Consider the following 12429-nt stretch of genomic DNA (forward strand, 5'->3'; position numbering starts at 1 on the left):
GAAAGCCTTGTTGTTATGCACTGCCAGTTGGAACCAGACCCAGATTAAAGCAGATTTCTCACAAGAATGTGAAGCATTGAGTGATGGCTGAATACCACATGTATCGCACCTTCACCACCAGATCCCTGCTTCTGTCAGTACCTCCACGGGCTACCACACTGCAGTCCCCACTGCAACCAGCGCCATTAGAAACCGAAAAAAAAATCACTCAAATGCACCAGACAAGCCGCTCAGCTGCTCTTACCGCTTGCTTATGCAAAGTCCCTCTCTCCCTTCAAATTTCAACCACACTTCATATTTCAGACTGAAAACAGAGTCCAAGCCCGAACGTTTCTGTACGTACAACACCTACTACTTTTTCCGCGCTATCAAACCCGCTCAACAGATCAATCACAAAAGACGTCTTCTATTCTTCAGCTCAGCACTCCCCTCCGAGCACGCTAACAGGTAGCACTCAGGCAGCAGCAGATTTCTCAGAGTGCATCCAGCTGTGCCTCACGTCACTGTTTTTATAAGGAGGATCAGATAAAACGGGATAAGAAAGGATGACATTATAAGGCACAAGCAAGCTAACAAAGGGATGTGCTCACTTACATCAACAAAAGATGAGGATAAAGCACTAAGACTAATAATAATCGCTCTGGGTGGCATGACATCCATTTTTGTTGTACCAGAGGGCAACACAGCCTCTGCAACCTGTCCTTCATAAGGAAACTCATCCACAGAGATGAACCAAGGGGTTAAGAAAGAAGTGACAATTCTCTGAAATAAGAGATTTTTAATATTTGCATCTGTAGCCTTACCACAATGAAAACCTCCATGGTTATAGCAGGCAGAGCATGCCACTTGCATAGTGCACGGGCATACTGTGAAAGATGGAGTCAACATGTTCGCCTGAGGAGGATTTCACTCCAGGACATCAGACAGACAGCCACTTCCAAAAGTAACAGGTCTAGCAGAAGACAGTGGTGTCTGTCCCACAGTCATACAAGGGAAGTTTGTTGACTTTGACCGAAGTGAAAGAAAGAACACTATTTGGGAGTCATAGTTTAATTTCTGGTATTAAAGTCATACATAATGTGAGTAATAGCCATTATGTTCCCAGACTTAAAATTCTACGTGTTTACCTTCACATATAATTGCAGAAGATGTACGTGTACAGGTCAGAGAACATGAAAAATAATTAAGAAACCTTAATTCTGAGCACAGTTAACCAGGGGAACTCGCTGCCACAAGGCATTATTCTGATTGCTTGGCTATGTCTGAAGGAAAGATTTTAAAGCAAAGGCTAACTGTTGGGGCTACAAAAACCAAACTGCTTTGTATCTTATCAGTTTTCTTCCACTTTCCTCAGAGACATTTTTCAGCTGGGCATTGCTGCAAATGGGATGTTGCAATAAATGGACCACTAGCTTCAGCCACCACAGTAGTTGCATTTATTAGTTTTTGGTGTTTTTTTTTTTTTTTTTCCTTCCAGAGATGTTATTTCAATGCAGAGTAGCACAAAGTGTGTAAAAAGTGAGATCTCAGAATAAGATCTCAAGGTAAACGTCTTAGTCTCTTTCTAGCTAATTCTGGAGTTACCTATAGCATATACAAGTAATTCTAACCACACAGTTATTTTCATAATTGCAAAGGTTGGAAGTTTAATTAGACAATCAGAAGGAAGCCCTCAAGCCAGCCCATTTTCTTAAACAGCTCTACCTAGGCAATGGGAGCAGCATTGTGTAACGCGGCGATTTATTCTGAATAGCATAATGTTCCCTTATCTTTTTTTCCTGATTAATTTCCTGACTGAAGTAGCACATAAAACCAAGCTGGTTAGACAACGTGTCAGGAGCCACGTGTCCTATTCAAATTTGAAACAGAGGTGGAGAACCAAGAGAGATTGGGTCTCTCCCCCTTTTCTTGCACGTCCGTCCAAGGTGCACCATGCTCCTCTCATGACACCACCAGCACAACCTTCAGATCCCAACTCCTGCCACCACTGACTACACGGGATGGATGTTTTGTTTTGTTCTCTCAAAGGCTTCTGGTCCTCAGGGATGCAGAGAAAGGCTTGAAAAGTGAGCCAGAGAGAAATCAGCCTTCGCAAGGTAATTCCACCCACTGTCACGAGCAGGGGGCCATCGCCCTGCACTGTGCCAAGGAGCTCAGCCGGGCCCTGGCGGCCCTCCCTTCGCCACTGCTTCTCAGTTTCAGTTGCCTCCTTCCCCAAACGCACCTGCAAGCATGTACACGCTCACCCCCCTTTTCAGGAATTTTACTATTGTTTTCAAGACGGAAAGGAGGAAGGTAAATCTGAACTCTGCCAGGTCTGCAGAGCAGAGCAAGGAGGGATGAGAGTTGAACGGCTGGGGATGAGAGCGGGCATCAAAGTGCAAACCAAACGAAACCCACGGCTGGGCGCTGGGACAGGACTGCGTGTCAGAGAGGAGCAAAAACCCGTCAGGAGGGCTCCGGGCTGTCCCAGGCCCCTGTCAGGCTCGCCGTGGACACCAGCCCCCGGCTGACTTTCAACGCACCACAGTCGCTCCGCACGCCTGCCTCCCTCCCGCGGAGCATAAACAGAAGCAGCTGGGCCCAGCTCGGCTCCGTCCCACATCTCGCCTTGCCATTTGCACCCACGCGCAGCGAGCAGTACCCGGCTACAACAGCAGCAACGTTTCGCACGCACGTGACCGAGGTGCAAACGACAAACCCGAGGCTCTGGCACATCCACCGCCTGCCAGGCTGGGCCCCGCTCACCCCACCTCCCCCTCACTCCTCCTCCAGGCCTGCTCTCCTCCGCAGGCTTCTGCTCCCCGCCAAGGACAGCCTCCCCCCCTTTTGGGTGTCTCTCCTTCTCTCGAGCATCCCCCTTCCTCCCCTATAATGCCAGCTTGCTTTCCACCCTCCTTACCTGCTTTGCTCTCTGGAGAGCCCTGCTTCCCACAGTTTCCAGTGACAACATTTTGTGTCCACGTTTAAAGGCCCCACACGACATTCAGGGCGCAGCCAGAAGCTCGGCCCCTCGCCGTGAGGCATCCCTAATCGATCCCATCAATTAGGGCTCCTGTCCTGGACTGTCCCCGCAGGAGAGGTGGGTGGTCTGGGAGCTTCTGGGGTGGATTTGGTGGGATTTCACATCTTTTTCTTTTGCGGAGGTGATACTATGATGCCAGCTATACTTTTTTTTTTTTTACCACATGCAACACCAACACACTGGCAGTTGACAAGCTACAACACAGAACCACTTGGCAACACAGAAAATGGGCAGAAAATCCCTGAGTGGGGTTGGGGACAAAAACAACAACAACAAAAAGACCAAAACCATGAACTGACAGTCTTAAGGATACAACAGAAAGAAGCAGAGAGGCTGCCAAAGAGTGAAGGTGCTCTCCCGGGCCCCAGCATGGTGCCAACGAGGGACCCCACCAAGGCAAGCAGCCACTGCTTCACCCATCAGACACCTGAGCAGCACCCAAGAGCAAGAGAGCCCAAAAGCCAGACTGATTTTGATACCAACTCCCTCCTTGAGTTCAATTGATACTGATATATTAAATTGATATATTGCCAGCCACAACCAGGGACTTGGGAGCCCAAGAGGTGCCACCCAGTCCTGTGCAACCTCTGATTTTGACCGTCCCAAACATTAATTACTACACAGGCAATACCTGTTCATAAAGATCATGTTGTAACACCAAAAATGCCCGCCGCATGCAGCAATGTCCTTGAAGGCAGGGGCTCAGGGTGCTCAGATCCATCTTGGGCAGCTGGTGCAACGAAAGGCCAACAGAGATGAGCTCAGGCAGGGGTGGATTTGAGGTAGGGGAACCCAAAGAGTTTCATTCCTGTTGCAGGAACGACGTTTGGAGCTGTCTTCACTTGTAACACCACATAATTCTAGGTGGCTGCAGATTTATTACTTTATTCTCCCAAATTTGGAAGGTTTCCACTTTTGACCACATAAAAGAAAAACATTTTCCTTTTCTCACTATGACCTCCATTTTCTATTCTGAGACAAAATCCATTACAGCAAATCCTGGAAAAACAAAACATCTAATCATTTTTCCTGAGAATTTGTTTTAATTCTGCAATGGATTTAGCTGGGCCAGAGCCTTCCCCCCCAACACACACTCTCCACTAGCAAGAGACACTGCTTGCAAGACTGTTTTCGAAAGCTAATGATTGCTCAGTGTTCACTGTAGTGATTTCCCATGTTATCAGCCCGACTCGCAATCGCAGCTGAAGGCCTACACCGTGAATTACTTGCCAATTAAACAGTGCTTGCACAGAGGCTGCGTGTTTTACACCTTGACAGCTATTATAGTCAGACCCTAACTGGAGCTTTGTCTTAAATGGGAATTATCAAATGCTGGACAGTCTGAAGCACAGACCAATGCTGACTTAGAAGGAAGACATAACAGAGATAAATTTACTGTTAAAATTTTATCTTGGGTGGTAGTAAAAGCAGGAAAGACATAATCAAAATATCCATATCTTCCTTGCTCTTTTACATCAGACTTCTTAATCCTGCCTAAAGACACTCAGAAAAATTATTTGTGTAATGGAAAGAATATCAGGGAAGATAGTTGCCCTCTGCTACAGCTAATATCATTAATACCCTTACGTCTGTTCCCCCCACACACACCCTTGGAGGGTGTGGAGAATCTCAATACTCCAACTAGATTGCATTATTAGGCATCTTTGAGACAGAAATCTAGTATGAAAATTAAAGTGTGATTCTATTCATGCCATATTTGTGCCTCGAGCAGCTTTCAGTTCAGGATCCCTGGAGTATCCCATGGGTGCTGTCCCTACTGTGGGACCTCGGAAGCTCCTCTTCACCCCAGCACAGGGGGAGCAGTTGGACTACGCTTTGCTGCAGTTAAGCCCTTTGAGATGCACGATGTCATTGTGCCCAGTCAAGTGCTGGGAGATGTTTCATTTTCCACTTGTTTCAAAGAGTAAAGCAAAAGAGGTCTTGAAATCATTTACGAGAGATTCATTTTGTTTATGCCATTTATTTCGTACATAATATATGCAAATTTAGTTATTTTATCAGCGACATAAAGCCTATTATCTAGTGAATTTCAAGCCTGGGGTAACTCCCAGCAACCAAATACAGGATTTAATAATAATTCTGTCATCAAGTGAAATCTTTCCCCGAGATAGATACCGAAAGCAACCTGCCCACATAGCACAAAATAGCAAGATACTTATTCCTTCTCAGAAGGCTTTACAGCAGGGTCAGACCTGAGAAAGTGGCTGTTGTGGCTCTTTTACTCCCCTGAAGTTTGGAGCAGGATTGACTGCAGCAGAGGACTGCATACAGCTTCCTATATTGTTCATGTTCTTGCTCTATATTGTTCCACCATCCTACAGTCACACTGTAATCCCCATCTACAGAACAATATGAAAATATGAGCTTTTTTCCTGAAATGAATACCAGGAATTGTTGACCAGATGATAAAGATTTTAATATTCACAAAAACAGAATGTCAATGAAGAACATCTTGTATGAGAATTAATGCTTCCAAGTCGTAATCATCATTCCCAAAACGCATGCAATAGTACTAGGAAAAGCCTTACTCTCTCCTTTCTCTTACATTGGGAAGTTTAATTAAGCACCCACCAAAGACTGAGAATTACCTGCTGGAATTGTTCAGCTGTTTTTTTTTTTTATTATTGTTATTCTTGTCTGTGCTGGCCTGCAAGCCAAACCAGTTTTGATTTCCATATCTTTTATTTGTATATTGTTCAATCAGGCAGGGGCCAATTCCACATTAAAAGTAAATATACTATGTCACCATCATAAACTGCAGTGGCCAAAACCATAACGTGCTGCTGATTAAGGCTGTGCAAATAGAGCATCCCCTAAAGCAAGAAGAATGGGCACCTGCACTCATGGGAACCGAGGGAGCAGCCAAAGTCTGGCTCTTCAGCAGCTTGGATGACCCTGCAGAGAATTATCAGCTCCCTGCTTTGCAGTAGAAAGATCTGAGCCTCCACAGCCTGGAGGGGAGGAAAAAAAGCAGCTCACAGATGCAGGTGATGTTTCCAGTCACACTGTTCCACGCCATGAGCGGAGGAAAGGAAAGAATGACAGGGAAACTCTTCCGTTTATAGACCAACAATCTGCAAGGTATTGAAAGCTCAGTTCCCCAAAGGCCTACATAAATACTTCACCACCAGGCTCCTGCACTCCAAGGGCTGAAGACAATCTTCTCTTGCACCCCAACCCCATCTGCAGTTCTTACGGTAGGATATCCCATGACAAAGATCAAAAAATTAACACCATCCTATGCCACTGTGCTCTGCATCCCTCATTACTACCGTGACTTTCATACTGTGAGAGCTGAGTTTGTGGTACGTGTGTTCTACTGCAAGTCCAGAAATCTGAACTCCATTTCCACTCTAACATACATCTCTGGTTAGAACTAAAGCTGCACTAATTTAACCCAAGATTAATTTTTAAACTCTGGCAAGAAGCTTTATACAGATGCATATTTCTATTTAAGCTAAGCTCTTTCAGGTGCGGTTCAGACTTGGGAACTTGAAATAAACCTGATTTACACTGCAGTAGATTGTGTTTGCAGATTTCACATCTGAATCCATTTGATTCATACTGAATCTATTTCATCTGCATTTTTTAGTATCCATTCCCCGCTTTCTACCCCTATTTAAGTGTTAAGCTCTGTCCTATTCATATGAAGAAATTCACATATTCATGTGAAAATGAGATATGCAGGTTCAGCTTTTACAGCTCTTCTCCAAATCCTGCCATGAAACAGACAGTTAATAATCATCACCAGACATGTTGAACCGTTTCCCTGCCTATTGAAATTACTATTCGTTCTCAACAATATCTTCCAAAAATATTTTACAACCCCCAAAAAAGCTGTATGTAAAGTAAGTGAGAGAAAAAAAAAATCAAATATTTAATTTGATTTAATCACAAGCTGTGTTTTCTGCATTAACTCAGTCTCTTTGCAGTAGTTATACCTCCATCACCCTCCTTTCCTTGCATGCTGGTCACATCCACTACCTGTTCTCCTAAGGCTGCCTGCCTAGATCAGCGTGGCTGGGATATTTTGTTTGTCTCCATACTTAGTCTTTTGCTTTGCCATTTTCCCCTAAGGCCAGCTTTTGTCCTCCAAATGTAAACAAGCCTTACTTCCCCCAATTTTAGACTTTCTGTGAGTTTGACACATTTGTCCAGCTTTCCCCTACCCATTTTTTCACGTGACACAGCACCAGTTTATTCCCAAAGACAACAGCCCCAAATACAACGTCGTTCCAGTTTCTGTGGATTACCTGGGACATCACTGTCTCTCCTTCCTGCTGCAGGGTGATGGCCAAGATATACACCCAGATTGCCTGCTCTAGGTGGCCCTGCTTGAGGCGAGTTTGGCCAGATGACCTCCAGAGGACTCTTCTGCACTCAACTGCTCTGAGACCCTGCAATCCAGTACTGTAACTTCCCCACCAGCCTCTGCTACACCAGACAAAAGTCTTAACATCTGGCTCACTTGTTTTTATGCATAAGAAGGCTCAGCATAGGTAGAAATGCCCTTTTAGTTTTATTTGAAGTGATCCTTTCTACCCATTTCCAATCACATTTGGGCCATCTTTCCTGTATGATCCATTGGCCTTCAGCTAGACCTTAACTTCATCATTTTAGTGCAAGTAAGAGGGCCTATCTGGTCCTTGCAGACTATTCCCAAATAATCTGAAAAAAAAAAAAAACAACAGCCTTCACAGATCCTCTGCATAAGTAAAAGCATAACATGGGCATCTTATACTTTCAGCAGGAGGAGTGTGCCATTACTGTAGTATTTCTTCCATCATTTAATACATGCAGTTTTGCTCCACTGGTCTTCCTACAGGATTTTGCTGCAAAGATCAATTGATCATTAAATACATTTTGTTTGCAAGCTCTTTGGGAAGGCACCATATTTTGTTGTCTGCCTGTGCAGTGCCTGGAGCAATAAGGTCCCTTCACACCATAGCAATGTCGATAATATATACTCCCAACTGTGCTAGGTGCTATACATACATACAGTGACACGTAGGAGATTGGTGTTGCCACTTTTTTCTTTGTTGCCTACTAGTCTAGTTTAGGTAACAGATGAAGACAAGATAGGATGATAAATGATCCTGCATTATATGGTTACACATCTTAAACAGTTAAAATCAACACATATTTGTAAGTGATTTGCCTGGGGAAAGCATGAAGCACTACTAATGGAAGCAATCTCAGCTGCAGTAGAAAATACAGGCACAATATCGTCAAAGGAATATCCAGAATCATTTGTAATATTTTCCATTAAAAGAGATTTTGTTAACCTGTAGGCATCAAGACACAGTAAGATATCCAAGATATAAAGGGAAAAAAACACCAAAACACTTATATAGCAGCAGCTAGACAATACAAAAACAAACTAAAAAACTCGTCCAGCAGTTTACCACCAATGGGAGATAATTCCCTGGGCTTGGGGTACCTGTGCCTAGCTAGTCACTTGTCCACAGGCCTCTCCACAAAGGACTGCATAAATAACACAAGTGTTCCTCTTGCCTTTGTTAGAGGACAAGTCTTCGGCTGCCTTGGCTTTGCGGTGGGATAGACATTAATAAGCACTACCAGCAGAAGCACCATCCCAGCAGCACACGCGGGTACCCGCAAGCTGAGGCTACCTTCACAGCGATAGCACCCCATCCAGAGGTCAAAGAGAACCCAACCCCAGCCTGCTGGCTCTGACAGGTTCCTCTAACGCAGCCCGTGCAGCCCGCAGACCAGGCTGCCCACAGGCTCAGAGCTGGGCTCGCTGCAAGAGGCCGCAAGCGCTCCCGCCGTGCCCAGCATCACCTACTGGAGCAACTGGCCAGCACAGCCAGGAGAACAGCCGAGTAGCACGTACTCACTCTTCCAAGCTCCTCCCAAGCATGAGATCAACTTTTCGTTCTTACCCAATGCATAGATGTTTGCCAGAGATTAAAATAAACATTGCTGTGGTTTTGTGTTAGCATCAAAATCAGGAGGACTGTCAGGCGCTAGTGCTTGACACTGAAACCCATCTGCAAGGCTACCTCTCGGTCTCAAGGGATTCTTCTTTGCATTTTTTGTATATTTGTGCCACTGCTGTTCTTCCTTGGTGCCTTCCACCCAAAGGCATTGCATTACAGTCAAAGAAGCAGACACCAGGAAAGCCATCAATTCAATAGTGCCTGTGCTGCAGGGCAGGGGTTAAATGCAAATCATCCCGATACCCAACCCTTCGTAGCTGGCTACGAGACCTCTTGAGCTGTGCAGCAGAACCAGATCTGGGATGATCTGTCACCAGAATTACCAGACGTTTATTACATTTTTCTCCATTCCCAGAGGCGAGAGCATGAAAGGTCTCACACGCCAGCAAGACCCCATCCCAGCTCCCCAGCTCCAGCAGCCTGCAGCAGAGTATGGCAGCTCACCTCTGCCATCAGAAGTTCTGGAGGAAAATCCCCAGGGAAAAGGCACGTGAGCAAATGCTATTCTCTATTTGATACTCTGATCACAGAAATAAAGCTTTCACTCTTGTCCAAATGGCACTAGCATTTTACTGTACAAAAAGAAAATAACATTCTTACCTGCACTAAATTCCAGGCTCCTGCTTTCCTCAAAATACCCTCATACACACCTCTTTTAGGCAGGTAAACATGTTTCCACACACATTTCAGGCCTGCTTCTGAACCCATTACATCAATGTCACAGAGGAATTACTCCAGCAGAGGCAAAGCCAGCGTAAAACAAGCGCAAGTGGGAAAAGAATCACACCCTTCCTTTTAGTTTCTGTGTAGCCCTTTCCCCCTCCCTTTGCATAAGCCTCAACTCTCCAAGTTCAAGGCAAATGCTTGCAATATTTCTGTGTTATCCTCAGTAATGTGACAAGAGTAATTACAGAGTCCAGGGAAGCTAAGTAACACTGCTAAAGCAGTGGGTGGTCTAACGGCTTGAATAGCTCCTGTGCACTCAGGTTGGAGGGGGAGTCCCCCAGACCCCCACTTGGTACCCTAGGTAATTCAGCCACGCTCTGCAACACTGGCCTTTTTGTCTGGGACGTCTTGGCACCAGCATTGCTTCACTGACTTGAGACATACCCAAGTTCTTTCAGGTGGTCTGCAAAGTTAACTCACCCTTAAAGAGTTTGTCCTTGGTACCCACCAGATTCCCTTCATCCTCCATTTCAGTCAAGAGCTCCAGGCTGAAGCACTCTGCACATTTTTGCGAGGAAAAACTGCTCAGAGACAGCTATTCCAGGTGCACAGGCTTTTGCTGAGTACAGCATTATTTGGGGTGTTCTCTAAAAGAAAAAAAATCTACTTTTACAGTAAAAGAGTCATTTGCCATGTGTAATGTGCTGAAATACTTTGCCACAGCAAAGTCTGGTCTAAACATGTTGTTGGCCAATAAAAGGGGGGAAACACACTGCCAGTAAACATTTGCGTGGTATGTCTTTGAAGGCTTCAAGGCAGACTAAATGGAATAATTGTGAAGATGTATTATTTATAATACAACAAATCTTCCCCACAAGATATAGGTCTCCATTAATCTAGTACCCAACTGCTTTTAAGTGCATTTTTTTAATGTGTTTACCCTGCTAAGGGAGTTATGTTTTATTATCTCCATTTTGCATTTGGGGAATTGAGGTACTGGGAGATTAATAGATTTGCTCGAGGTTACATAGCAAATCTCCAGCAAAGCACAAATGCAGACCAAGTGTCCCAGATTGTTCTTCTCCACTGGATGTATCCATCGATATGCCAGGGCACATTAAAACATCAAAGATCTCTTGTGACATGACGTTTTCCCTGTATAAAAAAAGATTGGTCTCATGTGAGCAAGCAACATTGTATTGGAGTCAGCAGAAGTTCACCTATTTACATGAAAGCTGAAGCAAGATCTGGAGCTGTTGATAGAATATCCTTATTTTTCCGAGCTATCCAGTGCTTTCAACCCAAATTCAAAATACCTTTTCACTGACGAAAACTGCTGCATCTGGCAAGTGACCTGTTTGCTGATAAAGATTCACTGATACCCCTTACATTTCACATGCTGCCATCTGAAGTCAGATATTGCTTCATGTCTCCCTCAAGCTTTGTGGACCTGCAGAAAGGTTCAGCTTTTGAAAGTCTGCCCACATACTGAAGCTGCTAAATGGGGATTTAGGACAGTGGTTTTCTGGACAGGTTGGTTTGGTTTTGATCTTGACCCATGTGAACAAGTGATGGGAGATAGATTTTTTTTCCACAGTACCCTACACCAGCAATCCTCGTGGATGAATGGCCTCGTGGGAATCAGTGGCAGAAAACCTGTTCCTGTGTCCCATCAGCTCTCCACATCAGGCTCCGTGAAGAATGGGACCTGTACTGGTCTTGAGCCCATCACAGAGTCTGGGAAACTGGGAAGACTGCAAGCCCCTCTCTCCAATTCGCCAAATGCCAGCCCAGTCCTCTCACCCCAATCCTCCCTGGGAGGATAAAACCCCAGCCAGCGCAACCAGAACATCGTTGCTTTCAAGATGATGACGTTGAATTAATTTCCAAGCTCCAATTTAAAGCTAAGCATAAGGGGAATTTGAATGAGTAATAGGGCTGATAGCAACGACAGCAGAATATCCTGTGCCTGCAGATACCCACACATGCCCTTGTCAGCACGTAGAAGGAGATGACATAAAACCTCCATGTCTCACCACAAAAATAAAAAAGAGAACAACCAAGGGCTTTGCCTAAAGCACCGTGCCTGGAGAAGGTAGCAATGGGAGCTTGAATTATTCATTTACAGGACTAAAAAAATCCCTTTGGTTCAGCAACGTGAGCTGCACCGAAGGTGTTCTGTGGAAAACACGAGACTGGTGAGCTGTTCCTCGTCAGCACGGACTGTGGGCCCACTTTAGCTCTCAGACACACACCGAATGGCAGAGCTCCTGTTCGTCTTCAAGGACAGAGACTCAGTAAGATTGCTCTGTGAGTCACCATATCTAAGCCAGCCTCATGACTCGAGCAAGCGAGACGCAGTCCTTGCTGCAGAGCTGCCACCAGAGAGCCCACGGGCAGGATTCACCTAGCAAGCAGGCAATTCCTCCTCACAGCAGGGGCCCATTTCATTTTCCATTTAAAAATCAGGGATACACGGAGGTAAACAGCAGCCACGAAACTGTAGGCTGCTCCATGCCCCCGCTCACTTTGAATAAGGTTACCCCAGGGAGGAGAAGTGGTTTCGAGGTGAAATACGAGACCGAGGAGCTCAGATATCCTTACCCTCCACCAAGGTAAGCCCCACGTGCAGAACACGATGCTCTGCCTCCATCACGGCATCTGGGCTGCCCAAGACACATCAGACCTCCCTCTCCAGTTAAAGATTATTCGGTGTCAAGCGCTCACCGGCACTCTGAACAGCTGAACAATGAG

Source organism: Cygnus atratus, chromosome 6, assembly GCF_013377495.2.
Source record: "Cygnus atratus isolate AKBS03 ecotype Queensland, Australia chromosome 6, CAtr_DNAZoo_HiC_assembly, whole genome shotgun sequence".
Lineage (NCBI taxonomy): Eukaryota > Metazoa > Chordata > Aves > Anseriformes > Anatidae > Cygnus > Cygnus atratus.